At 52.5% G+C, this 25,671-nt stretch overlaps 1 protein-coding gene across 2 annotated transcripts in view; it reads left to right on the top strand.

Moving 5' to 3' along the window:
• GRB10 (growth factor receptor bound protein 10) overlaps positions 1-25,671 on the top strand; it is a 174,956-nt gene that overhangs the window by 15,751 nt on the left and 133,534 nt on the right. For both annotated transcript variants that reach the window (XM_032430475.1, XM_032430474.1), the window contains exon 2: positions 16,804-16,958. The gene's annotated coding sequence lies outside the window, so the exon portion shown is untranslated. The remainder of the gene's footprint in view (positions 1-16,803; positions 16,959-25,671) is intronic.

The raw sequence follows: 25,671 nt of genomic DNA, 5'->3' as shown, positions 1-25,671 counted from the left end.
TCCATTCAACTGCTGATAGGTATTTGGATTCTTCTTACCTTTTGACTTCTGCAAATAGTGCTTTTACAAACATCGGTATACAAGTACCTGTTTGAGTCCCTGCTTTCAGATTTTTTTTTTTTTTTTTTTTGGTGCATACCTAGATGCAGAATTGCAGGATCTTATAGTAATCCTGTTTTTAGTGTTTCTGAGGAACCGCTGTACTGTTTTCCATAGTGGCTGCACCATTTTGCGTTCCCATCTGCAGTGGGCAAGCGTTCCAGTTTCTCCATGTCCTCATCAATACTTGATATTTCCCGATTCTTTATATTTCTGCAAAATATGTTGGTGGGATTTTGATGGGAAGAGCATTGTATCTGTAGGCTGTTTGGACAGTGCTATCAAGTCTTCCAATCCATGAACACGAGGTATATTGTCTTATTACGTCTTATTCTTTGTATTCTTTTTTCTTTTTTTTAAGATTTTATTTATTTATTTGAGAGTGAGCAAGAGAGAGAGCATGAGCAGGAGAGGGACAGAGGGGGAGTGAGAAGCAGGCTCCCCACTGAGCAGGGAGCCTGACACGGGGCTCGATCCCAGGACCCCGAGATCATGACCTGAGCCGAAGGCAGATGCTTAACCGACTGAACCACCTAGGCACCCCTAGGTCTTTTTTGTATTCCTCTAGCAACATTTTATAGACTTCAGTGTTACAAGTCTTTCACCTTTGGTTAAATTTATTCCTAATTATTGTTCTTGATGCTACTGTAAATGGAATTATTTTCTTAAATTTCATTTTTGGATCGTTCATTGTATATAGAAAAACAACTTGATTTTTTATCCTATAACCTTAATGAATTTATTATTTCATTCTAATAGTTTTGTGTGTATCTGCAAACTTTATAGAGTTTTCTGCATATAAAGTCCCATCATCTGGGAATAGAGATAACTTCAGTTTTTTCTTTCCGATTTGGATACCATGTATTTATTTTTCTTGCCTAATTGCTCTGGCTAGAGTTTCCAGTACTATGTTGAATAGAAATGATGAAAGCAGGCCTCCTTGACTTAGCCTTTTTTTTTTTTTTTAAGATTTTATTTATTTGAGAGAGAGAACGAGTGAGCAGGAGCTGGGGGGAGGGACGGGGGGAGGGAGAAGCAGGCTCCCACTGAGCAGGGAGCCCACTGTGGGGCTCGATCCCAGGACTCTGATATCATGACCTGAGCCAAAAGCAGATGCCTAACTGACGGAGCCACCCAGGTGCCCCCTCCTTGACTTATTCTTGATCTTAGAGGGAAAGCTTTTACTCTATTGCTTTTGAGTCTGCTGTTGGGGATTTTTCATATGTGAAAAATTTTTTGATGGTTAGAGTTTCCTTTTGCTATCATCTGGATGTTTGGTGTCCTCCCAAAATTCATTATGTTGAAATCCTAGTAGGTGGGGGCCTTCAGGAGGTGATTAGGTCATGAGGGTGGAGCCCTCAGGAATGGGATTAGTGCTTTTGTAAAAGAGATCCCACAGAGCTCTCTAGCTTCTTCTGGCCTGTGAAGGTACAATGACAAGTCTGTGACCTGGAACAGAGCCCTCCCTCAATAATGCTGGTATGCTGCTCTTGGATTTCCAGCTTTCGGAACTGTGAACAATAAGTTTGTGTTCTTTATAAACTGCCCACCGTGTGGCACTTTGTCATAGTAGCCTGAACGGACCAAGACATCTTCTGTTCCTAGTTGAGTATAGCATGACAGAGTGATGAATTCTGTCAAGTGCTTTTTCTTCGTCAAGTGAGATGATCATGTCAGTTTTTTCCATTTATTCTATTAATGTGGTATGTTCTCTTGATTGGTTTTTGTAGGTTGAACTTTCTCTGCATTTCTTGAATAAATCCCACCGGTCAGTTGTGTCATCCTTTTAATCTACTACCAAAGTCGGTTTACCAGCGTTGCGTTTTGTTGAGGATTTTTGCATCAGCGTTCATCAGTGATACTGGTCTATAGTTTCCTTGGAGTGCGTATTTACTCATTTGACAGAAAGAAAGCGAGAGAGAACACAAGGGGGGGAGTGGCAGGCAGGAGGGAGCGGGAGAGGGAGAAGCGGGCTCCCCACTGAGCAGGGAGCCCGACACGGGACTCGATCCCAGGACCCTGAGATCATGACCGGAGCTGAAGGCAGACGCTTAACCTACTGAGCCACCCAGGCGCCCCAATTGTTAAATCTTTTGGATGAATTGACCCTATCCTCAATATAGAATGTCCTTCTTTGACTTTCTAAGAATTTTCACTTTAAGTACATTTTGGCCGATGGTGGTATAGCTATCCCACCTCTCTTTTTGTCACTGTTAACGTGAAATAATCTTTTTCCGTCTTTTCACTTGGAACCTGATTGTGTTTTTTGTTCTAAAGTGAGTCTCCTGGAAACAGCATATTGTTGGATTATGTGTCTTTATATTTTTCCATCCTGCCAATCTCTGCCTTTTGAGGATTTAATTTATTTACATTTAAATTACTGATAATGGCCATTTTGCCAATCTTTGTGTGCTTGGGGGGGCCGTGTACATCTTACAGCTTGTTGTCCTTCGTTTCTCTAGAATCTTCTCTTATAACTAATGCTCTAAGGAAGGCTGCCTCGATGTGAACGTTTGTAGAGTAAGTTATATTTAGAAGAACCTTTTACAAAGCACTGAAACTTGTATTGGTGGTTAACGGTGCTCTTGATAGCATAGTCTTGCGGTTGCTATGCTGGATAGTGGAGAGGTGTTTGCATTTTCTAGCTGACTCCAGAAACTGCTTGGACAAACATCCTGCCGCTGCTTGAGAAGGAGGGGGTGGTGGTGGATTCCTGGCACTGAGCTTACCTGGCTTGCCTCTGACCCTGCCTTTGACCCTCAGGACAACCCTGCAAGCGAGGGAGAGAGTCTTCCTTCTATGGATGGGGAAGTGGGAGACCTCCTGGTCACAGGCCTCATTCAGGGTCAAGCGGGCGTGAGTGGATGGAAAGGTTAGACTTGTCCTCACAGAGCTTTGGATCCCAAGTCCCACGTTCTTTGTTCCCCTGAGAAGGGAGAAGGGAGAGGTGGTGTGTTCCCACCAAAGGCCCACCTGCTTGAATGACTGGGGTTGTGTGTGATAAGAGGAAGGACTTCATCCACGCATGTTGTTTCTTTGCTCTCAGCATTTTAAAGATTTTATTTATTTGAGAGAGAGCGTGTGAGTGCATGAGCAGGGGCAGAGGGAGAGGGAGAAGCTGACTCCCCACTGAGCGGGGAGCCCCACATGAGGCTGGATCCCAGGACCCTGGGATCCTGACCTGAGCTGAAGGGGGACGCTTAACTGACTGAGCCACCCAGGCGTCCCACTCTCTGCATTTTAGATATCAAAGGCAAATTCATTTCACAGTGCCTGGCACATAGTAGGTCTTCAGCAAACACTTAATTTCCTTTCCCTGGGGGAGTTTTGTAGGAAAGATCCTGGGTACTTGACAGTCCCTGGTCTTGGATTCAGAATGATCTAGAAGCAGTGAGGTTCGGGAACACAGGCAATCCTATTTTGCCCTGTGCTGTCACGTGGTAATCCATCTGCCTTTGCTCTCAGGTGTGGTGGCTGCCTCCTAGTTTTGAGTGTGGCCGCCAAGGCCTTGGGTTTGGAGTGGCCTTTTGGAGGCAGGGAACTGATCTTGTACCAGGCCTCGCACGATTGTACTCCTTTTTTATTTCTCACAATGTTCGAGGTCGTTGGACGGTTACGAAGGTGGAGGTCGTCACCTGAACGGATGTACGTCTGCGTGGCCATCTCACTTAGCCTCCGTTCCTTCTGGTGTCAAGTTTCGGGCACACACGTGCCACTTGAATTCATTTGACTTTTTAGGTACCTCTCAGGGTCCGTTTGGGCCTGCAGCGGAGAGCGTGGTAGGCTCGGGGCACTGGTGTCTTTCCCCTTGCACGGTAGTGCGTCCTTATGGATAGAAATAACAGGCGTTACGAAGGCCCTTGCCCCATTTAGCAGAGTCAGTCTTACGTTCTCAGGTCAGAAATAGATCCTCTTTTCCCTTAAGCATGTGCTCAGTCCTGGGAGGTAATCCTGCAGCGGGCGAGAGAGTGGGGTGCTGTTTTCCCCGGGAGACACCGTGTCCCTCCCTGTCCCCCACAGTGTGTCCCTTCCGGCTGTGGGCTCTGGTCTCCCATGTTGGACAGTTTAAACCCAAGGAGAGGAGCAGCTGGGACCAACATTACGGAGAACGTGTCTGGGTGGAGATCTGTGCAGGTGCCCTGGGTGCCCTGAGCGCAGCGTCAAGTTCAGGCCCAGGTTTCTCACGGGAGAGGCGGAGGGCAGATGGTGACACTCCGCAGTGCCGGAGCCCCGGGGAGGCTGCCCATCCTGCAGAACTCTGCTAGAAAACTGGAAATACTGGACGTATGACATTTTCTCTCTGACTGTCCCTGTTTGGTGGCTTATTCAGGAGGCAGGGAAGAATGCTTCTGAATGCTTCCAGCTGTGCATCTTGCCAGAATCCCACAGGACAGGCCTTTGGGGAGCACAGTTGAGCAATTACTCTTCAGAGGTGACGACCCTTGGGCTCCCCACCTCGGATCTGCCCCCGCCCCCGCCCCCAAAGGGAGTGCCCTCATTTATTTTCATGGCCCTGTCTCAGGTGAACAGTTTTGAAACCCAGTATCATTGTTCATGAAATCTTTTCTGATTGACCGAGTCTCTAAGGGCTCTTGTTCCCCAAGAGCCTTGGTTTGCTGTGTGAATGTGGTTGGTGGTGGTGCAGCCTGTCCTGGGGGCCTGTCCAAGCCCAAGTCCTGAGTGCCGGGGGAGGCCGCGGCCCCGGGGGCATCCCCCTTACCTCCTGGGGCTGCTCGGGCCGTGGAGACTGTGGGCCTCACAGGTTTGCTTCCAGGACCCGCTTCACACCCTTAAAAGTGACTGGTGACCCTACAGCGCGTGTGTTTTTGTGACCGTGCATATTGATCTTTGCTGTTGCAGAAACAAAGACACATTTACAAAATATTTATTCCTCCATAAAAAGAAGAATAAATCGGGGTTGCCTGAGTGGCTCAGTCATTAAGCATCTGCCTTCGGCTCAGGTCATGATCCCAGGGTCCTGGGATCGAGCCCCACATCGGGCTCCCTGCTCTGCGGGAAGCCTGCTTCTCCCTCTCCCACTCCCCCTGCTTGTATTCCCTCTCTTGCTGTGTTTCTCTTTGTCAAATAAATAAATAAAATCTTAAAAAAAAGAACAATAAATCTGTTATATGTAAACATAAAGGCTATGTCTTAAGAAAAAAATAGCTGTGTTTTCAAATAAAAAATGTAATGAGAGTGTCGTCATTTTACATTTTGTAAATCCCTTTAAGATCCGGTTTAACAGAAGGCGCCTGGGTTCTAGAACCTGCTTCTGCATTCGGTCCCACATCCTGTGGCCTCCAGGACACCCCAGTGTGCGCTCGGGAGGGAGACGCCCTGGGTTAGTATCCTGAAGGTGGTTTTGATGTTGCCCTTGGCATGTGAGGTCGGTCAAGGTCGGGGCTCCCGTGAGAGACTGCTGCAGGTGGAGATGCAGATGCGGGGTGCGGCAGGGGTGCTGGGATGCTAGGGCCTCTGCCTGGTGAGGACCCTGTGGCTCATCTCTGTGTCTCTTGTGTCCTCTGTAGCTCAGGGACACCCTGAAGATGGCCCCTAGTTGCTGAGCACCGGATGAGGTGGGGAGCCCAGGTCTTCTGTCTTCTGGTGTATTCGTGTACTTTCTGGGGCTACGATACGGATGCGGTGGGGAGATGCTGGTGCCAGCAGCTGGTGCCCCCTCGATGTGCGTTCACTGAGGGGTCAGCTTGGGAGTGGGATGTGGATAGAAGCTCTGTGCAGCCGAGTCCAGGGCTGTGAGACGTCGTGGCGAGGGGCTGGCTGCCCAGATCGTAGGGCAGAGCTCCTGGCCACCGTCCTGTTTCCCCACGGGAAACTCAAGTGTCTGCAGAGGAATCTGAGACAGGTGTCACACCCCCCACGGGCTATAGGGCTCGAGACTGCGCCAGAAAGGGGCCCCCACTACAGATGCCAGCTGAATCCCAGGCCCCCGTACTTCTGACCAGATCAATATAGAATGGGGATGCGACCCTCTTCTTAGTTTGATAGTTTGCTAGAATGGCTCCTGGAATTCAGGAAGGCACTTTACTTATATTTGTAGGTCTGTGATAAAGGCTACAACTCAGGAACGGCCAGATGGAAGAAACACATAGAGCAAGGTATAGGTAAAGAGGGGCACGTGGACCTTCCATGTTCTCCCCGGGGGCTCCTAGCACCCCAAAGAGCTCACCCACCTTGAAGCTCCCTCCCACCCTAAAGGATGGGGTTTTGTGGAGGTTCCGGTAGGTAGGCACAATTCATCAGCTCATTGGCCATTTGCAGTTAGCTCAGTCTCTAGCCCCTGCCCCTTCCCTGGAGGTCACTCAGCCTCTAGCCCCTGCCCCTTCCCTGGAGGTCACTCAGCCTCTAGCCCCTGCCCCTTCCCTGGAGGTCACTCAGCCTCTAGCCCCTGTCCCTTCCCTGGAGGTCACGAAGGCAGGGACAGTTCCACGTCCTAACCATGCCTGGTCTTTCTGGTGACCATCCATCTCCCATCCTGAAGGTGTCAGGGGGTCCCAGCCACCTGCTTCATTCGGCCTACAAGACACTCATCACTGGAGCTTCCGGGAGTTGTAGGAGCCGTGTGCCGGGAACTGGGACAAGGACCAAATATTTGTTGACTCTACCATGCAGGTGATGCATGACAAGCCGTAGAGCATATCCAGGCTGTTGAGCACGGGTCAGCTCGGGAAGTGTGAAGGGGAGGCCGGGGACGTGAGGATTACGCGATCTCTGTTGGCAAAGGAAAAGCATTTCAGTCGCTGACGCAGGTGAAGGACAGATTCCTTCGCGGGTTCCCACGCCGGCTTCCTTCCTGTGAGGGCCCCTGTAGGGTGAGGTGGCTCCCACCTCTCTGGGCACTTGGCGTCCCAGTCGTGGAAGGTAATAGAATTCTGAAAGGATTTAGATTACCTTTAGTAATTCTTATAGGAGACCTTTTTTTTTCTTTTTTAAGATTTATTTTAGAGGGAGTACGGGAAGGGGAGGGGGCAGAGGGAGACGCCGCTGAGCACAGAGCCTGTCGTGGGGCTCGATCCCACAACCCTGAGATCAGGACCTGAGCCGTAACCAAGAGTCGGACCCTGCACCGACTGAGCCACCCAGGCCCCCTACGGGAGGCCTTTTGAAGTTCCTCTGTCGTGACTGTTTTCATAGCTCCGATCACCAGGAAGAGGAGAATTGAATACTGGAGTATGAAGTGTGGGTTTCAGTTGGTGGAGCTGAGGTCTGGGTTAGCTTTCCAGTGGAAGACCCCGCCTTGTCCCCAGGACTGCATTGACGTGAGGAACACTGGAAATTTTGAGGTGCATTCACCTCTCCTAAGCGGCGGGCTCTGTGTAGCGTGGTTTGCTGGCAACAGCAACTGCCCCCCGCCCATGGTAGGTTTCTGCTCGTCTGACTGTGAGTGGGGCTCTGCTTTGTCCCTTTCCCTGTGCCTCTGGTCCCGGGGGGGGCAGACTTTCCCAGACAGGAGGAGGACCTGCTCTCGGGTCAAGGATGTGTGAATAGCTGGGATTCCTTAGAGAAGTGACCAGTTGTGTAGGGCTGTTTCCCACGCGGATTAGCAACAGCTGGGCGTCCCCTGCTAGATACCTGAGGACAAGTTCACTTGGGATGGGTTTCAACATGCTCATGCCAGTTTTTGCAGAACGGATAAAAGCAGTGATTGGCCATGCATGCCACAGACTGCTTTTCTTCCCATGTTTTCCTTGCGGGGTGTGGACCAAGGCTTGGCCACGCTCCTGCATCTTGCGTCGACTGCCCCCAAGAAACAAGGTTAGGGACCATCTTGTTGAGAGTGCTCATCAGGATGGAGGCTGTCGTGAGCACTCAGTAAATGCTTATGGAGTCAAGGAAAAAGTCATGACTTTCAGGACAAAGATAAACATGGAATGATTGTTAGAGAAGGTAACACAAGCCATTCGGTGCCTGCCCTGAACTCCTGGGCTTACAAGAGCCTTAGGGTGGTGTCCCGAGGAAAATCGCCAAGTGTTGCTCGGTGATCTGCCCGTCACTGGACAACCACCTGTAAGCGGGACGGGTGATGAGAGGCCGCCCGCCCAAGGGTGTCTGTGACATAACTGCTTTGTCGGATGTTTGGAAAGCAGAAGACCTTTTCTTTTCTTTTCTTTTCTCTTTTCTGTTTTCTTTTTTTTTCTTTTCCCTTTCCTTTCCTTTCCTTTTTTTTCTTTTCTTTCCTTTCCTTTCCTTTCCTTTTTTCTTTTCTTTTTTCTTTCCTTTCCTTTTTTTCCTTTTCTCTTTTCCTTTTCTTTTTTTAAAAGATTTTATTTATTTGAGAGAGAGCAAGAGAGAGCACACAGGAGGGGGCAAAGGGCAGAAGGAGAGGGACAAGCAAGCTCCCCGCTGAGCAGGGAGCTTGACACGGGACTCATCCCAGGACCCTGAGATCATGATCTGAGCCAAAGGCAGACGCTTAACCAACTGAGTCACCCAGGCGCCCCAAAGCAGAAGACTTCACCCAAATAGCTCTCACTCCCAACCCTGACATAGGAGCAGGTGCCCGAGGCCCTCCTGGCACCGATAAGGAGCCTGAGGTTCAGAGAGCATCGGGGGCGTTTCTGCCACTTGCTCAGCAGGTCTCCTGAGTCCCAGGCAGATGGAACAGGGTCAAGGGGGGCAGACGCAGGCTCCTGGCACATGACAAAGGAGTGAAGCAGTGGATGGGGAAGGACAGAAAGATGTGGCAAGTGGCAAGAGGGTAAGCTCCCTGCTGGTCACCCCGCTTGTCAGGCTGTCATGGGTTGCGTCCATGAATAGGAGATGACTGGTCCATTGCGTCCTGTCAAAGTGGGCTCACTGGGAGGTGGAATCTAAGAGATGCACCTTGATAGGATCATGTAGGAACTGTTCTTCAGGTCCTAAGATAGACTTTGAGCGTGGCCGCAAGGTCCTTGAGAGGGAACGGCTCGTGGGGGCTGCCACCCTGCGACTCTCGAGTGGAACCAGCAGGCATGGAGGCCGGCTCTGTGTGTCTGACCAGAACATTCTGCGTTCTGCAGAGAGTCCCCGAGCCCTTGTGTCCTGAGCTGGTGCCCGTGTGGCCAGAGGAGGTCCGGTTCAGGGAGGAGTGTGAGACTGTTCGGTCTTTGCAGGGTGGGGGTATTTATATCTACAGAGGCATCCCCCCCTCCCCTGCCTTGAGCGGTGTGGTACTGGGGCCGGGCAGTCGGTACGTCGTCCACCCTTGTCTTAGTCTGCTCGGGCCTGCCCTAACGGAATAGCACAGACTGGGGGCTTAATCAGCACACATTTACTTCTCACAGTTCTGGAGGATGGGTCCAAGATCTGGCACTGGCCGATTCCCTATGTGGTGAGGGCTCCCTTCCTGGTGTGCAGGGGGCCCCTCCTCACTGTGCCTTCACACGGTGGGGGGACAGGGGGAGGGGAGGAGAGGAGGGGAGGGGGAGGGTGGGGGGAGGAGCTGTTGGAAGGGCTGAGCAGGGCTTGAGAAGGGCTAAATACAAGGGGATAACTAAAGGTCACTGAAGATTCATACTGCTAGACTTGATAAAAGTAATAAAAGGTGATTAGACTGTAGCAGTTCTTTTCTGTGCCCAGATGCTGGGCCAGTTTCCGGGCTGGACAGACTCTCTGGCATCTCCCTTGTCCTTACTAGAATCTCGATTCCCTGCACTGAAGGAGCATTTTTCCTTACACATGTTTGTAACACTTTATCCCCCAAACCTAGAACCCCCAGTTGTTCCCTGCGGGGGGTATTGAGTGATACTGAGGAGGAAAGGTGATTGTCTTTCGCATGTAAGGTTCTGGAGGTGGGGGGACATGGGACCGTGGGGCGTGCCCCGTGATTTGGGCTGTTCTCGGGGTGGTGATGGGCATCCACACAAGATGACTCTGTTTCCCACAGATTTCCTCTGTGACGAGGGGCGAAATCTTAACCTGTGGTTGGTGGTGCCTCATTCAACATGACTCAAAATCACATAGCGAAGTTTCTCCACAGATAATAGGGTCTTCACTTACTTTCCTCTTTATCTTGTTGGCTTTTTTTCCTAACTTCCTGAGGGAAGAAAGAAAATGCAGAAGGAAGGAAGGAAAACAAAACAAAGAAAATAGGGGAGGCAGAGTCTTTCGCATTTCTAGAAGCTTCTGGGCTGTTCTCGGTTCATGTGACTTGCCCACAGCACTTAATGGCCTCATTGTTTTCCGCGGAGAGCTGTGATTTCTCTGGAATTCCTAGAAAGGGGAGCGGGCAGAGCCAGCCACAGGGCGAGGGAAGGAGACCGTGCTTGAGCATCACGAGGGACTCAGGTGGGGTTTTGGGGTGAGGGGTGGGAAGGGGGGAGAAGCAGCAGGACCACTGGTCTGAAACCTGACAAAAGCACTTTTGACTAGGAAGATCAATTTTAAAATTATGTGATTCCTGTTCCTTCTTGCAAACATTCAGACCCAGAGTCTGTAGAATAGAGTGAAGGTCCCAGCTGCGCCCTCTGAGCCATCAGATTGGCCTCCCTCCCGGTCACTGATGGTCTGTGTCCTCCTGGGTCCTCTCCTGCCATTAATTCAGGTGGATTCGTGGACCTGTTTGTCACTTTCCCCTTCTGTGAGAGTATCCCCTCCCTCCTCCTCCTCCTCAGCTCCTTTCCTCCTTGATCTCTGCCTCCACCTTGGTGAAGGCTGCCTTTGGCCAGTTCCGTGAGAAGCACCTTTCGGGATTTGCATCATTTCATCCTTGCGGGAGGGAGCCGGAAGGAGAATTGAGCCCACAGAACGGCTGGATGTGTCTGTAGGGCCAGAGAAGTCCTGGGCAGAGGAGCAGGGCTGAGCAGGGTCTGGGTGCAGAGCAGGGAAGGAAGGGGAGGACATCCCAGAGGGCGGGCAGTGTCTGAGCTCCTGGAAGAGGCTGGTGGGTGAGGTGAGTGTGGGTCAGAGGGGAGGTGGGGCCCCTGGGTCGGGCCCCCGGGTCAGACTGCTGTTGGGGGGTGTCCAGGTGCATCTGAAGCCAGCTTGAGAGGGGGTGCGGGGGACAGCAGGTGCTGAGGCTGGTTCTAGGTCGGATGAGCGCGGCGGCCTGGTGTTGGCAGCAGAGAGGGGAGGAGGGTAGTGGGCCGATTTCTCATGCTCCTGTAGCCAGAGCACCTGTGCCACTGGATGGCAGGTGTGGGAGGGAGGGGTGAGGATGGGGGACTCGGTGGGTTGTGCCAAGCAGGGGAGGGGGGACAGGGACAGGTGCATTTGCCTTGCTTCCAGTTATTTTTTTCTCCCCAAGGTTTTTGCTTGCCCTTTGATTTTGCAGAGAGGGCTGGGTGTCATGAAGGAGTTGGATTTTCCTTCCTGGCTTCCAGGGTGAGAAAATATTGCTTAGGAAGATCTTCCTCACCCAGATTCCGTAACGTTGTTCTTCCGTGCTTTCTCTTATTATGTTTCATGATGATTAAGTCATTCATCTATCGGGAATGGTGGGCGGTGAGGATCTGCCTGTGTCTTACTGAGCACCAATAGCCCCTTATCCTGGATCTTACTTTTCCTTCCTCTATGGTCGCTCAGCTCCACCCGGATCCTGTTCCCATTCTATTGACTTCTGTGTCTGTCTCGTTCCTCTTCACCTGTCCACAGGCAAGCCGTGGGTCCCTGGCAGACCTGGGGTGTCGGCTGGGGGTGCACCCCCCCATTACCTGGGGCAGGAGCAGCGAGGGGAGGGCTTCCCTTCCCAGAAAGTGCTGTGTTTGCGCCTTGGCGTCTTCTTTCTGATTTCTTCTAGGTTCTTCACCAGAGTTTCTGGGTTTTCCTCGGGATCTGATACGTACTTCTTAAGTACGTTATTTCTGTTGCTTCTATGAATAAAACCACTTTACTGCTACACTTTTTAACTGGCTTGGTGCTGTTGCCTGAAAGACTGAGGGCGTGGGGGTCGCTCTGGGATCCCGACCTTATTAAATGCTGACAGGAGCTCGGCCTTCAGCTGGTGGTCCTGAATTTCCCCTGTAAATAACGCTGGCTTCTTAGCTTTTTCTAGACAACTTCTACGCCTGGTTTCTGTTTCGTACCTTGCTGTATCATCTAGGGGGTGGCCATGGGGCTTGCTGCATCTGGGCTTGCTGGCCCTAATTTTAAGGGCAAGGTTACCAGTGCTGCCTCATTATGTAGGCCACTGGGCTGCTGGATGTTTCTGGTAGATGCTTTCATTAGGTCAAGAACGTTCCCTCTTTTACACCCCATCTCTGACCTGCAAATCAGGGGAATCCCCCCCCCCACCCCCGCCCCGTTATCCTCTGTGCTTGGAATTTCAGGCCCTTATTTTGGACCGTTTTTTTTTTTTTCTTCTCTAAAATAAAATGATAAAATATGCTCCAAACAATGTGATCCAAAAGAACAAAAATGAGGAGAAACGTGGTAAATGAGTGCCAAAATTTTTCTATTCTCTTCTTATCCTACAAATGCTGTTCATCAACAAAATAATAAAATAGGTGGGGCAGATTCAAATACCTGTTGGTTCAGTCCTGGCTCTTCCATTTCTTAGCTGTGGGACCTTGGGAGGTACGTACTCATCGTATCCCAGCCTTGGTTTCTTCATCCCTAAAATGGGATAATGATTCTGCTTTGAAGGATTGACAGTATTTCCTTGTTCTTAAGTAAGAACCATTCATTTTTACATTTCATTATATGTCTTCTCTGTATTTACTTGTTTCAACTTAATCCTCAAAACCGTTTGATTATTGGTTATTGAGCATCTGGTGAGACGTGTGACCTATGACAGGCTGTCAATCAAGGTGGCTGTCATCGCCATCCATGGGCATCACGGCCGTCCCCTTCATCCTCGGTGGCATCAGCAGGACCGTCTGGGAGAGCTGGTCAACCCCGGGATTTCAGCCCCGTGCCAGGTTGTGGAAGCTTGATGATTCGGACATGCTCTTACTAGGATGCTTCGTGGAGCACGGGATGCAAATCCAAACATTCCTGTTGGTCAGCCCCACTCTTTCTGATGAACCCTCTTGCATGTAGCTCTGTGCGGGTACCACACTATTTTAACTATTTTTACTCTATAATTTAGTCTGAGATGAGAGTAACTCTCCCTTAATGTGCTACAATCGGTGGTCTCATGATTGATCTTGTTAGTTTTAATGCGTTTAGATGGATAACTGCACCTCATTTACAAAACTAGCTTTAGTTTCCTCAATTGATTGCTTTGAAGAGCATCAAAATCTCTGAGGTTTCATCTTCCCATTTGGGAACTTCACATGTTTCCGTTAGTCCAGGTCTCTTCCATGTCTCAGGCAAGTGGCGACGTTCTTTAGTTTACGTAGGGCTGTTCTTCTGTTCTGGGGACTGAGCTAAAACGTGCGTGTGTTGGCTGTTCACCCGTTCTCCGGGCAGTCACCGTGTCCGTGGGCGCGTGCGTTCACCCTGTCCCTTGTGTCCCGCTGACTTTGGCTGTCGAGGGAAGTCTCCTGTGTCTTTCCTGGCGGCAGCCCCCCCGTCTTGCAGCATGTCCAGTTGGGGAGGCCTCGGGCAGGGGTCCTTTGGATAGCCCATGTTTGAGCTTGCTCGGTGGCTCCTGGAAGGCCCACGGTGAGGACTGGTAGGATTGTTGGTTCTGCTTGACCGTGGAGTTGAGAACCCTGTTCTGGGCCCATGCATACATTTTGATTAAGTCAGGGCAGTTTCTGTGATGGCAGCCAGTTGGGATGGGATCCCCTGACCTGGGCCAGCTTGCCATCCCTGTGGGAGCCCCGGAGGGTCTGCTGGTGGATGGGCCATGGAGGGAGGGCCTTCCTGGGCGCGGGCCACGGAGTCCCTGCTGCATTGTGCTGAACACTTCCTGTGTGTTGGGTGGTTCGAGAGGACGATGTTGGCATTTGGGTGTGGCCACTTTCCTTTGTCCTCACATTCCGCCCTCTCGACCAGGGAGGTCACGATGGCATTTCTGGCTGCAGGAGCACCAACTAAAAGTGGTGTGAGCTGTGGAATTTTGGAATTTCGGCTTGATTTTTGCTTCTCTTTTAAAGGCTGTCCTCAGGTTCCGGCACTAGCGTTCTGACATTTTATAATGACTTTTCCTTCACTTCCATTCCATTGATCTCTTTCTCAACTAGTCTTTCTCAATTTGCTGTCACAAGTGGACTCCGCTATCCGTACAATATTGAATTTATTTTTTTTAAATTAAGGGCATTCCGTCCCCTTTTGCAAAGGCATAGACTGTTCCAGAGTGGTGCGGCCGCACACACTGAATATCCTCGTCACGGAAGGTGGGATTTGTTGAGTGTCTAAATAGTCACTGTTATGACTCTAAATATTTAGTGTGCAAAAGCTAGACCGAAGGAAAGATTAATATAAACTCTGGAAGTTTGGGAAGATATCCCAGATGCTACACAGAAATCAAGGGGTCCTTTGTTTCTGCCATACTTTGGAAGTCAGTAAAGACGTTTGGTTTTGCCCAAGTTCATGCACGTAGGATTTCAAGTTCACGTCGTGTCTGATGGGGAGCTTGCAGGGGACGCGCTGTCTTGATTGACGGGCGAAGGGTGCAGAGGGTCGGTGACTGTTCCGTGTCACCACCCCAGCAGTGGTTCCGCCGGTGTTGGTGGCAGTGGCAGTGGCCGTGGGTGCTGACGGGCTGTTGCTCACGGCGCCTGGAGGCTTGTTCGCAGCAGGGGCTCTGTGCCTCTTGCTTGGTCCTGCTGTTGATGAGGACGCATCTCAGTAGATCTGCCAGCTCACCACGTTCAGAAATCATCCTGTCTTTGTTCTGTCTGCTGGGAAGTTCAATATCCACTTTCTTAAAAATAGAAATGGTCGAAGTGGCGATGAGCTTGACAAGCAACTGCGTGTCATTTTTCTCGAGTAGTAGATGAATTTATGTTGCCCATTATAAAATAAGGCAAACCTCCCAAGCGTATGTTGCAAATTTAAAGGCCTATGCAGAAAAGACGCATTTGGAAGCAGTCATGGGGCATTTGGATCAGAATCCAGGGAAGACTAGTTTCTCTGAAAAAGATGGGAAATGTCTCAGAATTTCAGGAGCAGAGGTGTTATGTGACCAGAGTCCATTTTCCCACATTCCAGCCCTTTGTCATTTCAAAGAGCCCCATTCTTATTTGACCATTCACTTTTTTTTTTTTTTAATTTGTGGTCAACATAGCTACTAGAATTTAGAGACGTTGCACTGGACATAATTGCTGTAATCTGTTTCAGACTTGCACATTCTTTGAGAGGGTGAAAGCAGGTGCCCTTACTAAAAGTGCCTTTGCATCGACGGGTGATGTTCAGTGTTGAACAGGCGCGTAATCCTGTATCCTGTGTCCCCCTTTCGGTCCTGAGAAGATCAGCATCCCGTCTGAACACCGGCAGGCTTGCGGGTGGCCAAGTGTCTAGCACCTGATCGTGGGGGAATGTGGGACGTGTCATGGTTCATATCTAGTATATTCCTTTAATATTTACCGCATGTTGGGTCCTACATCTTTACAGGCTCATTTCTTCTTAAAAAGCTTTAGATGGAAGAAAAAAAAAAAAACTCTAGATGAAGATACTGTCGTTATGTTGATTTTGGAGCTGGGGACTCAGAGGCTTAGTGCCTCCCCTAGATGTCACCTGCTGAGACAGGGTGGTGTCAGGACATAAGAGGCTCTCTGGCTCCCGCGCCTGATCCCTGGCCATTGTGCTCCATGCTGGTTTTCTAGTAAGTTCTAGGTCCATGACTTCTTCCGTAGCAGGTCAGAGGCAGGGCAGGTTTATTTCCACTGTGGAGTGATCAGAAAGAATTAGTTTAGGGCTCTGTTCTCCCCACCAAGGGCACCCACGTCGCAGCCCATGGACCAGCTCAAACACAGAGGCAGCAGCTCTGATGAAGACTCTCCTGGACTCACGCTTGCTCTGTGCTGATCGCCCCACTGAGTCCCTGTGGGAGTATGTTGCATTTGACCTGTGAAGAGTCAGTGGCATTCCGATGTGATGTAGTACAGTCCTCGGGGAGGTGGGCTTTCCGCGCACTGTCCTGCAGAGGAAACTGTGTCGGGGAGCGCCCAGGTGACTAAAGACTCACCTCCAAGCTCGGCCAGGCTTTGTCTTGGTCCTGACGCTGTCCTTCGAGCCTAGAGCAGTCCTCCTGCTCATCCCTCAGGAAAGATGAGTTGCATGAGGGAATCAAAGCAAGTAGCCAGGATTCAAAGGGCAGGTCCACCTGCTTCTGCCCCCTCCTGTTAAACATGCGTGCACGGTGTTCCGCGGAGGCTTCTGTACCGGGGGGCTGGTACTTGGGCTGAGCTGGGGGGGGTCTCTGTGGGGTGGGGTGAGGGCTGGAGTCTGGGAGGACCCTGGGAAGGATGTGGGCTTTGATTTGGGCTCGAAGCATGAATTACAGGTGAACTTGGCCTTGCAAGAGGGCAGAGGTCTGTGCATTTGTACCCCGCCCGCCTCGGGGGCACTTGCTTTTCCTGGGGGTGGGGGGACACGTGCAGACTGTGGCCTGGGACCCAGAGCTGCCTCCCTTGCTTCTCTGGTCTCTGGTCTCTGCAGGCATCTGTCTCTGCAGTCCGTTGACATGGCAACTAGAAGCCTGCTCCTCTTGGACTTCTTTCTCGTTCTGCTCTTTGAAGAATTTTTAAATTAAATCTCCTTGAAAAAAAAAAGATATCCTGTGTGTCTGTTTTAAAAGATTTTAGTCTTGGGTGCAGAGCATAAAATGCAGGTTTGCATAAGTTCCGCGTGTTCAGTGACGGCCTCTTTGACTTTCAGCTTTGGAGTTGAGTGAGCACCATGCTGAGCCGGAGCATGGAGCCGTGGGGAGTGCAGGCGCCGTGACCGTGACCGGCAGCTGGTTCTCACCTGGGTCCTCTTGGTCAAGCTGAGGCGGCTGCCAAACCACCCGAGCCCGGGCAAGCCCCTGACAGGTAAGGTCCATTGGGTTTTCACTGGTGTGTAGGATTCTCTCTTAGTAGGAGAATCGTCTGTTAAATATTGATTAAGCCGAGATCAATAAATGCTTGCCGTTGCAGGCCTGGGCATAACAATGGCTCCTTTATTCTGGGGTTTCTGCAGGGAGTCTGTGCACCTGTCTCTCCGTGGCCCCTCTCCGCCCCTTTGCTCACTGGGCTGAGGTGGGTGGCCCGAGACCTCTCCTCGCTGGGCCTCAAGTGGGGCTCTGCAGACCACCCTTCATGCCCGCTGTGCGCACGCCTCTCCCTCTCCAGCCCCCCTTGGTATTCTGTCAAGAGGGGGTGATGATACCTCCTGGATTGTCCTGAGACGTGCATATGAGCCCTCAGAGGTTCGCAGCTGCTGTGTTTGGTAACAGGCCAGAATGGAAGCGGGGGGAGGGGGTGCGGCTCTTGACTCAGGCCTTGTTTGCCAACACCACTTGTGTGGGTCTGCCCCACCTTAGTCCTGATATTGGGGGGCCCATCAATAACGAAGGTCCGGGGCAGGTGTTGGCGCGTCTTCCCCTCAGTGCTACACCTGGGCATGGACTGTTTCTTTTGTCCCGGTCGGCTGGGGTGTGGGGATCTTATCATGCTCTCTGTGGGTGTATTAGTGGGGGAGCCGAGGCCAGAACAGTGTTCCAGCAAATGCGCCCGCTTGAGCCTTTGCTCCCAGGGAGGACGGTGGGTGTGGGAGAGTGGTCGGTCAGCTCGGGCTGCCGTAGCTAATACCCCAGCCTGGGTGGCTTGAACCACAGATGTGTATTTTGGCTCAGCTCTGGAGGCCAGAAGTCCAACATCAGGGTGTCAGCAGAGACGATTCTCCTTTAGCAGGTGGCTTTAGCCTTTCTCTCTGGCACGAAGACGGCCGCTTTCTCCCTGGTCCTAGCGTGACGGTCTCCTTTCCGTGTGCCTCTGTGTCCTAATCTCTTTTTCCTATAAGGACGTGAGTCCTCTTGGATTAAGGCCCACCTATCACCTCATCTGACCTCAATCACCCCTTTGAAGACCCTTTCTCCAAATACAGAACATTCTGAGGCTCTGGGGTTAGGGCTTCAGCATGGGAACATCTGGATTTAGCCCCTAACAGAGGGGCCCCCGGGCCGAGGAATTGGGGTCCATAGTCCTTGGGACAAGAGTGCTGGGCTTTCTCTCCAGCTTGCCCACTTTATGTGGCCTCCTTCCATGACCCTTGATGCGCTTGGGTTTTCCTAAACTGTCTACAACGCAGAACAAAAGGGTTTGAATCCCTTGATTAATTGGGTTTATTCAGCAGACCCTTCTCGAGCGTCAGCCTCATGGTAGATGCCGAATGACATTTTACATGTCCTGTTTCAGCCTCAAAAGGTTTCGTGTTTCTTTCTCTCTGGATAGCTAGCATGACCATTGAGTTTTTATTCTGGGGTGTGGTTTTTTTCCTTCCCCTGTGAGCCCTCACAGAGAAAACGTCCCCCACACGGAGTTGGGAGTAGCTTCTGCTCCTGCTCCCCATTCCTCTGAGGCTGGCATCCCGGGAACCATGACCTCCTCAAACTTCTGCCGCCCTCCTGGAGGACCAATGCCATCAGGACGCACTGTTTGTTGCAAAACCGAGGCCCCTGACCCTCTTTGTCACAGCAGAGATGATGAAAAGGAACAGGAGTGCCCTGCGTGGCTCTTGAGGGAGGCTGCAGAAAGAAAAGTCTCGTAGGAGAATGAGCGAGAAGAAGTAGCTCATCGTGCCTCATCATGGCTCCGTCCCTTCGGTGTCTGAGACCTGGGGCACAGGTGCTGGTCAGCTGCCGCTTGGCTTGGCCCTGGTTTTGCTGTCCTCGGGGCCCACACAGTTCCTGAAGTTCCGGGGGGGCAGGGTGCAGAAGGCGGCCAGTGTGGGGGGGCGATGGGTCGGGCTGATGCTCCCACCGGCGGGCAGCCATCCTGCTGGGCCCCTGTGCACCTTCCTGCTGCCTCTGGCTCAGCAGGGACCCGGGGAGCTTCCTCGAGGGTCCCTGGCGGGTCATCACAGTGCGGGAGACGCACATCCGGAAAAAGGCAAGAAGCGCCCCTGGCCGCTCCTGTCCCCACTCCTTGGATTGTCTGAGCAGCCTCCACCTCTAGTTCTTTTCTTTCCCTGTTAGCATTTGAACGCGGCTTCTCCTTCAAAGCCACGAGCCCCCGGATGCCGAGAGCCTCGCCGGGGACCTCTTGGCTCGGGCACACAATGAAACTAAGTCTCGTCTCACAGCGAATCCTCCCATTCGGGGCCTGAAATCTGATTCTCCATGGCGGCTTAGGTGTGGGGTCCGCCGGCGTGAAAGGCACGGTGGGGGGGGGCGTTCCTGCGTCTACCCTCCGGGAGTGGGGAGCTGGGTCTGGGGCCGTCTGTCCCCGGGCTGGTGGAGTTTGAGTGCCCAGAGAGGTCAGCAGGTGTAGTGAATAAGGGGTGGATCCCTGGAGATTGCTCCAGGGAGGGAATTTCCAAAAACATTTTATTTATTTATTTTAAAGATTTTATTTATTTATTTGACAGAGAGAGAGACAGCAAGAGAGGGAACACAAGCAGGGGGAGTGGCAGAGGGAGAAGCAGGCTTCCCGTTGAGCAGGGAGCCCAACGCAGAGCTCGATCCCAGGACCCTGGGGATGATGACCTGAGCCAAAGGCAGACGCTTAATGACCGAGCCACCCAGGCGCCCCTCCAGAAACATTTTAGCTTTCTTGACCTGAACTCTCACATGATCTCCTCTTTTGCAGCGTGTGTGGGTCCTGATGTCCTCTTTTGCCGCATGTGTGGGTCCCATTGAGTGCTCGGGGGGCCCGGAGCCCCCTGGGTCTGGGGGATGGCTGGACAGTGGACGTGGGTGCCTTCGAGTCTTCCCTGTGGTCACTGACAGCTCTCATGATGAGCTTCTCCAGGGATGAGTCCAAGGTAGAAAGTCTTATATTTTTCTAAAAGCCAGTGTTTTTTGTTTTTTGTTTTTTAAGATTTTATTTATTTATTTGAGAGAGAGAGCAAGTGAGCACAAGCAGGGGGAGCAGGCTTCCCGCTGAGCAGGGAGCCCGATGTGGGGCTCCATCCCAGGACCCTGATCTCATGACCTGAGCCAAAGGCAGACACTTCACCGACTGAGCCCCCAGGCGCCCCTAAAAGCCAGTTTGTATTATTCCTGGCCTCACACTGCATCCTTAGTCCTGGCCAGACAATTTCAAAAACGCACTTCCATGGGACATGCAGGGGTGCAGGTCTGTGGGCCGCGTGCACAGGCCGTTGTGCTGGGTGGTCTGGAGTGTGCGTCCTCTGCAAGGCAGTGCCGACCCCGCCGGGTGCAGGGTGGGGCTCCGTGGCGTCCTCCATGATCCCCTGCGTTAAAGAGAACAAATCTGACCCGAGTTACGCTAACTTGAACGTGGCATATAACGTGTTTGACGGAAACCATTCGATCAGTTCTCGCTTTCCGGACTTTTTCTGTTCATTTGGTAAGTTCCGGAGAGCACGCATTTGGTACCAGCTACCGTACCAAACCCCGGGGGTTCAGGAAGATGCTGTGACACAGAATAAGAGGGTCTGGGAGGGACCAGTTAGTGGCCAACAGGGAAGTTAATAAATTACAGGCTTCAGTTTGGGCGGCAGCTCCGACCAGGGCACCCAGCGTCTGCATATGGGTGAGCCCGCGGTGGGAATCGTGATCCTGGAGGGATGGGGTTGTGGGCGGTCAGTGACAGTGCGGGGAGATCCGTTGGGCATTAGGCCGCCCTCCCTCTGTTCTTCACCGTCACTGCACCCCAAGAGCCCCGTATGTTTTGGGGTCGTAGCAGGAGAGAGGGAAAGATACGGATGTCCTACTTGCCCGATTTCTGTTCTCCCACTCTTGCTCCCACGAGGCCCCAGTGGGACCGCAACTTGGTCGTCCCCTGGCCCCAGTTTCTGGTTGCTTGTGTTGCTCTCGCTGGAGAGTTTGTAGGGTGGTTGACTTGGGTCAGGGCGTCGCATCCCCAGGCCCTGTGCCCACTGCATCGCACCCTCTGCGGGGCTCGTCCCCCGAGTGCGCTCTGGCCCAACAGCAGAGGCGGGCCCGCCCCCAGTGGTGCGGCTCGCACACCACCCCACGCACAGCAGGACGGCGCCTCTCTGGGCCTCCTTGGGATGCAGCCAGGGGAGGGCTACTTACTGCCGCAGCTCGTGAGACCTGCTTAGCAAGACCGGGCTCGGCGAAGGTAGAAGCCATTTCTCTACTCCGCTGTGTTGATAGGCCGTTCCTCCCCATTTACGCTCTGATCGACTCCCAGACCTTCTCGGCATCTAACTAGAAATGGAGCGACTTCTGTCTTCCTGTCTTTAAGGGCAGACAGTCCCAGTTGTGCCGCAGCTTGAGGCCAGCATCCGTGCAGAGAGATCTCGAAGGAACTGGCGTGCACGCCGTGCTGTGCCTTCCTCTCTGGCCTCCTCCCGCCTTCTGGCCTCGGGAACCACACGCTTCTCTCTTTCCGCTCTCCTTCGCTGCTCCCCTGTTTCACTGTGCTTCTGCCGTCCACTCTGTGCCGAAGGCCTCCTGACGCTCTTTTGGCAGACTTGTTGTGTTCTTCCACGGAGTGCCCATGTTGTTTCTGCCTCCCGTGGGGCGCTTACCCTGGCACGCCCTGATGCTGCTGGGGCACGGACCCCGTCCCTCGCTGCGCGTGCATCGTGCGGCCCCGTATCTCTGCCCTCCGTCGAGTCCTTGCATCTGATAAACACCTGATGGCATTGTTGGCTGTGCTGGGTCTCCGCACCTTATTCCCGGAATAACGGAAGGAGGGATCTCAGGACGGAAGGAATCTAAAGCTCCCTGACCATGAGCTTGAAGGAAGAAAGAAGACCTGCTGGCACCCTGCTTGTGAGTCGCTTGGAGGTGCAGCTCTGCGGTGTCACCTGTTTCAGGAGTCTGTCATTGCCCGGGGGGGGGGGGGGGGCGTACTTTTATGATGGATGCTCTGAAATCCATGCCGGTTCCAACCGGAGTCCTGTCACCGCGGGTCTGCTGTTGCCTTTTCTTGTTCCGGTCGCGATGGACCTTGTTCTTGGAGTGACAGGCGATTTTCAGTTGTACTCTGGACATCTCGGCTTTAGGGGGTGAGAGTCAGGGTCCTGCTTCATCTCCTTAGCAGGCAGTTTCCCCGGAGGAGGCGGTGCCCGCAGTCCGCGTGGGGCTGCGTGTCCCCTGCCTGCTGGGCCCGGCAAGTACCACCTGCGGACGGCGCCTTGTCGCGGTTCCGGGGGACGTCCACACCTTCCCAGAGCGCAGCCTCCCCGCAGCCTAGTGCAGGGGAGACCCCGCGCCCCTCTGGGCCCCCTGGGGGCAGGGTGGGGGAGTGGAGGGTGCACACGCACGGCCTCCTCACTTGTCGGGGGTCACTCCGTTCCCCCTCGACCCTGCTGGTACGGGAGGTGCGGTGAGGGGAGCAAGTGCCGACTCAGCCCACCTCTCCCTCCTTGTTCCCTTAATGCCAGGACGGATTAGAGGCAGAGCTCCCCCCGTGGCCCCTCCTGGCCATACTCCTGCAGGGGAATCGGGTCTGTTTCCGCTGGGTGGGACATTGAGATCCCCTCCCCTTTGGGCAGCGGATGCTGCCCAGGGGATCTGAGTGGGGCCCCCCCCGCCAAGTCAGGGGCTGGGTGGGCGGGGGGGAAAATGAGCCCCCACGTACCCTGCTGAGACCGGGATGGGTGGGGAGGTTTTTCTAGTGCTGTTGGCTACAGTAGGATGGCTATTGTGGACAAGGTTTTTGGTTTTGTTAGACCACCTTCCCCCTCCCCCCATCCTTTGTTTGGGGTTGGGGGCGGGCTTTCTGGAAGCTTTTCTTACCCAGGTCTGTTGGTGGTTCCTGGTTGGAGACTTCTGCAGTGCCCTGTCCGGGATCTGTGGGAAAGGGAAGCCGGGGAACTCACCCCCACGTTCTTCCTCATGCTCCGAGGCCCCCGGGCAGTGGTCCTCCTCCCTGTACCTCTCAGATGCTTCCCTTCCCTTGTTGTGTGATGTCCATCGTGGCTGGACACGGAAGTCTCCACTTTGGCTCTCGGAGCTTTCCGTCCACAGTCTTTTATTCGCACAGGGTGGTTGAATTCTTTTGGAAGAGGGCTGGAGGTTAATTATGTGGCTCCTTAGGAGGTTCAGTCACGAGATGAAAATGATTGTTGGAATTCTGTTGACACCTGAAAGAAACCCAGTGTTTGTAAAGTGAAGCAGGTGACTTCGAAGTCTTCAGCACCTAACTGCATCGGAAGAATCATGACACCTGATCAGTCACCTGTTTGTTTCATGTTGCATGTGTATCTCTTTGCCATTATTCTCCGATTTGGAACCCCAAACAGCCATTTTTTGCTATTATTTCTGTCCATCCGGGTTGGGGCAGGATCTGGTTGGCGCTCAGGGAGCCTTGTTGCCCTGGTATTGGTGATGACCAGTGTATCTGCGAGACAGGAGTTCCTCGAGAGAACCCAGATCATGTAAGAATGTTAAGTATTGACAGGTTTCTGAGAACTTTGGGTATTGGAGTACTTACGTCTAAGGTAACGGGCATTATTTCTTGAAGCTCAGTGTTTTAGAGAAGTGACAGGGCCAAAGTGAATTTGGACAGAGTGCACTGCGGGGGAAACGCGGTTACCAGGGTACTTAGGGTAAGTCATGGGGATGTCCACCCGGTAGCCCTGGATCGGGCACTGACCCGGAAACACCTCTGATGGCCAGGCTTGTGGGAAAGCACGTTTTTCCTTCCATCCCCCTCCCCAGGTTTGATCTCCTCCTGCCGAGGGCTGGGTGTCTGGCTTGGGGCCACGTGCGTTCTGGGCTGGGGGAGAGCAGGTATCAGACTGGTCAGGAAGACGGTGTCCAGGCAAGGCAAGGCAGGGGATGAAGCACCGGGAGAGCCGTCTCTCTCTTCCAGGCTGGCTGCTCTGGATGCGCGTGGATAGCACCGAGTTCTTCTTGCTGCTCGGGCTGGTCTGTGGTGTTGGGGCAAACCGTTGGGGATGCTTTCAGTCTACCCTGACCTTATTTATTTTGCTCACGTCTTCAGTGCTTGAAGATGACTCCTGGAACACAGCAGACTTACTTTTCTCCGCAGACAGCTCAGACTGGCCCGGGAAGGCCCATCCTTCCGGTCGGCAGTGAGTTATCTTGCGCTGTGGGGGTCAGTGCCGGCTGGATCTGGGGCCTGGGTGACTCGTCATCTCAGGTGTCTTTGCTCTTCTGTGAAAGTGGTCAGCGTCATGAGACCAGAACTCCTGAATCTTTGTGATGTAAAAACCTAGCTCTTCGGGCGTTGGTGCTAGACATGGCTTGACTTCACAGATGTTGGAGGGGCAGTCAGCGCAAACCTGGGTTTGATGATTGCTCTATTTCTGCTGCTGTTGGTTATTGAGATTCGTGGCTGGCATACTCTAGCGCTTCTAGATGTCTCGGCACAAGGCTGACTCTTGTCAGGCTCGACCTGTTTGCAGTCGTGGACGCTTCTGTTGCACAGCGTGGCCCAGAGATGGAAGCAGAAGGACAGTGGAGACCTTCGTGTGTGCACCTGCTTAGGTAGAAAAGAGAAAAGAGGCAGTGAGGAAACATGGGTTTTTTTTTTTTTTTTTTTAGGTTTTTTGGTCTTTGGTCCTTATCCAATGACGGTGGCTCATTGAGCTTTTTAAATAGCTTTTATCTATTTGAAAATAGATTATCAATTATTATTATCTAAGATGTTTCTTATGGCCATCTTAGAAATTGTGCAGAGGACATTCTGCCTTGACATCTGCCAAGGGAATTCAGCTCCCGAGGTAGCAGAGGGCGCTCCTGCTAGGCTGCCTCCCTGTGCAGAGCCCCGGGGCTCCTGTGTGCGATCTGCGGGCCACATGTCGCAGCTGTCTTCGAGAAGATTCCCCATTCTTCTTTCGGGTGGGGGGGGGGGGGGTGGGGCAGCCTGGTGACATGGTTCCGGAGGGAGTTGCCGGGCCAGTGGGCAAAAGGAGGATTCCTTTTCTTTGAGTTATAGTCTCAGTGAAAGAGGATGGAGGGCCATCATAACGCGCGGTGAGGTTGATGATCACAAGCTCACGCGGATTGAAGGGCTCCACGTCAAGGCTCCATGCTTGCAGAAGCAGCTGTCCTTGGTCCTGGAGACGGGACGGGCGACGGAGATGAGGGGGCGTTCCTGCAGCTCCTTCGTCCTCTTACGGCTTCGTATGCAAGCAACTTGATGTCTGTGGGTCTGGAGAGTGCGCAATGGATGTGGATGGTTCAGCGGGACGTTATTGCTTTCTTAGTTACTGCAGGTTTTAGAACCAGTGGGGGAAAGTGTTGCTCTCAAAATGACAGATCCTGAGAATTGCAAACTGCAGAAGAAAAACTCTTGGTGGTTATCTGTGGAGACCCTGGTAGTGTGGGACTAGTGTGGCCAGCATAGATACAAACCCATTTTTTTTTTAAACAGAACAGTTTTAAAATCCCATTTTACAGTTCAGACATTCAAGAATGTTGTCATGAAAATCCAAGTCTCACGTGAAAGGGGTTATTATGTGTGTTGGAGTTGGGAGATTTTTTAGCATCATCTAGGTTGTAGAGGACTGTTTTGACCTTTTTTAGGGGAGAAAGCAGGAGTTTCTAAAAAATACATGTCACCTAGCTGGTGACGAGGGACCCTGAACCTGCTCCAGGCCATGCAGCGGGGGGGGGGGGGGGGGGGGGGGGGGGGG

This window comes from Phoca vitulina, unplaced genomic scaffold (genome assembly GCF_004348235.1).
Source record: "Phoca vitulina isolate PV1807 unplaced genomic scaffold, GSC_HSeal_1.0 scaffold44, whole genome shotgun sequence".
NCBI classification, from domain to species: domain Eukaryota; kingdom Metazoa; phylum Chordata; class Mammalia; order Carnivora; family Phocidae; genus Phoca; species Phoca vitulina.
Note: the sequence above shows the minus strand (reverse complement) of the source record. Positions and strands in the feature narration are given on the sequence as shown.